This window comes from Falco peregrinus, chromosome 5, assembly GCF_023634155.1.
Source record: "Falco peregrinus isolate bFalPer1 chromosome 5, bFalPer1.pri, whole genome shotgun sequence".
Classification (NCBI taxonomy): Eukaryota; Metazoa; Chordata; class Aves; order Falconiformes; family Falconidae; genus Falco; species Falco peregrinus.
In genome coordinates this window covers 22684092-22688002 of record NC_073725.1, presented here as the reverse complement: position 1 = coordinate 22688002, position 3911 = coordinate 22684092, and positions in this window count along the sequence as shown.

Genomic DNA, 3911 nt, shown 5'->3' with positions numbered 1-3911 from the left:
GGCTCGTGTGTTTTGTGCAGGTCTTACACAATCAACTTCCGCCTCTCGTTCTCTCCTAATTAGGTCTTCTCATGCATCTGCAGTACAGCCTTGTGGTTTCCCTCCTGATCCATCATCTACGGATGAGACACGGTATATGGAGCCTCCGTGGGAAAGAGACCATGACAAAATAGAGGGATGGGGGTGTCATTTCAAGGAGCTTGGACTGGAAGTGTGCTTTCTCTTTGGGTCACGCCAGCATGTCTTAACATGCCTGCCATGGCTGAGCGTGCCAGAGCCACACCTCCCATGCATGGGTGGAATGTGCAGGAGATAAAAAGGTTGAGGGGTCCAGAAATACTGGTAGCGGCAGAAAGAGGCTTTCTAACACAACGTTTGCATCTTCATCCAAATCATACTGTGAGCTTGGCAAAAAAAGTTTCAGAGAACCATCTGGTGGTGGTTTGGCATCCTGTGGGAGCTGAGTTCCTAGTTAGTGGAAGATCTGGCCAAACAACAATTATGGCCACCATTGGCTTTAAAGGTCTTCTTTTGCGGTTGCTTCAGTACAGATGTTTAAATTGGAATGAGAACGGAGGTTGAACTGTCTTCTCCTTTTTGATGGTGGCTGTTGGTGGGGAAAGCTTTGTGGTGGTTTAGATGGGCAGGTATATGGAACATGAATCTCCATACAGCATTTCTGATGGTTAAGCATTTGACTTCCAGCTGCCAGAACCTGCCACTCTGGTCTTTCTCATGAGAGTCAAGGGGTATCAGGTAAAGTATGGTTGGACATGTATCTTCCTTCCTGCTTTGTACATCTTGTTGGGTGTATTACATGTGATTACAGCAGCAGTTCTAGAGAGTGCAGCATTACAAATGATGCTGTATGTCTATATACAAGTATCTCATTTCAGTGATGACAGAAAGGGAGAGTCTGAAAGACACAAATTACATCTTTTCCTCGTGCCTCTCTCTTCTAGGATAGAAGAGAAGTGCTGAGGAACTATTATATCCCACTGGTAAAATAAATTAACAAGTCTTTCGTTACTCTGCCTCCTATGTGTACCCCTGTAGTGGCTGCAAAGATTCACAGTTAACAATTATGGTGCTGTGACAGAAAAATAATTTACTTTAAAATAGCACAATTTGGAATGTAGTGCAGCTACCCTACCTGAAACATTGCATTAGAAGGATGAACTAAGCTTCCCAGACACCTCACACCATCCAAATTACAGCAGCAGTTGTGCCTGCAGTTCTGTTGCTGAAGTTTGTTTTTCACATCATAATCTCTACAGTCAAAAATAGGGAACTGTTTTGAAAATCCTTGATTTGGCCTAAACCTTGACAAATGAAGTCTCAGTATGATAGCAAGAGCTAGATGGGATAAGGATGTTTTAGGAAGAGGATGAGATATGTCAGAGCAAAAGCATTTGATTCTCTAGCTCCCATCCTCCCACGCTGGGATGTGATGGTGGTATGAGGTCTGAGGGTAGGAGAAGCACACATTGCTGGTCATTGAACACTACAAGGCCCTAAATAGTTTTAAATGCAACTTGGTAAATTTTTTTTTTTGCAAAAATAATTTTAGGAAATTTCCTTTCTATCCTGGCTCCAGTTCTTCACTGTACTAGTACCATCCTTTCATTTAGGTGAAGCAATCTTTTTATTTTTTGAAGGAAATTAAAAAAGGTCATCTTGAGTATAAACACACAAGTATTGTCACAACGTTAAGACTGTAGTCTTTGACAGGGAAATAGTGGGAATGGGAGCTTCTTGGGGAGGTACAGAAAACCTCTTTTTGAGCCAGGTCTGATAGAGAAGGATTCACAGCATGGACCTGCGCTTTCAAAATGCAAAGTTCAACTTTCAAGACTGGCAGGAATGCAGGACCCTAAGGCCCATTGACTTTCAAGAAGGGAGAGGTTTTACTAAGATGGCATATTTGGGTCTTTTTTCCCACAACTTAAGTAGAAAACAATGCAAGAAGACCCCTCATTAGATTTCCAAAATTGTCTGAGGGCTGTTTTGAGGTGAGCTATTATGGCCTAAACACCAGAAACAGATAAGCACTTGCTGTTCGAAATCACCAGGTCTGAGCTCTGTATACAGTCAGTTGAGAGCAAGAGCAGCCATGCTAAGCTGTCTGTCTGTAGAGGACGGTCAGAAAATGATCCCCTGCAATCAGCTATGTTTCCAATCAGTAAAAGTAAAAAAATGAGGTGTTTTTGGAAATCTCTGTGAGCTCTGTCAAATCATGCCAGAGTAACTTCTTCAGTCAGTGAGATATTTTGGGAAAGTCACTGCTAGTGACTGAACCAAACAACAGATGAAGAATGAGCAAAGAGGCAGGAGAACAAACAGAAACAGGGACAAAGGTGACAAATACGTGATGATTTAAAGGAAAAAGGAAGAGTGAAATCCTCTTCAGAACTTATCCTGATCACATGGCTGGTTTGTTGTAGATATTCATGGTAGAGTCAGGTATTCCAGAGTTATCTGAACACAGTGAGTGTCTTAATTCAAGGGACAATCTAGAAGAAGAGCTCCACGCAGTATATAGCACAGAAGATTTGTCAGAAATGTCTGTTGCACAGTAAATAAGAAGCTGTCTATTTAATATATGTTGAAAATTAATATCTCAGAACATATCTGAGAGCTTTTTCTTAGTTTAGGGGCATTAGTAAATGGCATCTTCACTGGAATTATGATCATGATTACCTTGTGTGTATTCTTTGTTCTAGAAAATAGATGGGACATATGGCACTTGTGAATATGTTCCTGCTGCACCCGTTTCTGATGACAGGGTACAAGAGAACTGCAAAATCATTCTGGTGAGTATTAATCAAAATTTATATGACTATGTTTGCACATACAAAATACCTTCATTGTATGGCAAAAAGTACAGTGAGGAAGGCTTGGCATTTTTATCGATGTTAACTATTTATTTCAACATGTTAGCAGAACTTGAATCTTGACTTTATAAATATAAGCTCTGGAAACCTGAATCTCATAATTATGTTTATTTAGACAGGGTGAAGAAATTTGAATATTGTCTAGAGAATTGCTCTGGTTCTGGATGGTGTGACAGCCTCCACTGTAATCAGACAAGTCAAGTCTACTGAAGAAGTAGCTGTTTCCCCTCACACTTTCAGTCAAATTGCATTTATGTTTGGATGAAAGTTCTGTTCTCATAGACATGTTTATAATACCTATCTGAAGAATGTCTCGGACAGCCTTCTTATAACTACTAGAGGCTCTGTCTTCATGCATGCCGCCACAAAGAAACTCTGTCTTGCACCCATAGTTGGACCAAACTTATTGTGTAGGCAGTGTAGGAAGTCCAGACTTGCTCGCCACTGAATCTGTGACACCTTTTTAAACTGGGTTTATTCCTTAATAGTTTAGTGTGGCTGAAAGAGGCTTTCTTCTAGGGTGTATGGAACAGCTTACCTGCCTGACCGTGCCTGATGACAAAGTCAATCATGTTCTGGAACCACGCAGGGCTATGTGATGTATTACAGAAGACATGAACAGAAAGGAGCAGTCCCAGGTCTAAGTTACTAACAGTGAAGTTGGCTTCAAAATGTATTTACAAATCTTGTCCATTTTATTTGTGGTCTTGCTTCTGAGGCTAATGTAATCATTTAAATCCTGAAATAGAGCTTTCAGAGACAAACATCAAATATTGTGAAACTTGCTGAAACCGTGAGCTTTGGCAACAACACCTTTAAGCTGGCTCTGCAGTTTTGTGTTAATACACCTACAATGTTTTTGTACACTGCTATTTAAAAAACCTACCACCACAAAGGAATATACTGACATTTCCTCTGATTTCTACTTTATTTTACATTTTACTTTAAAATGGTATTGTATCATAAATGTTTTCTGAAGGCCAGGGTCTGAATCCTGGCTTATGCTGAATGACACCT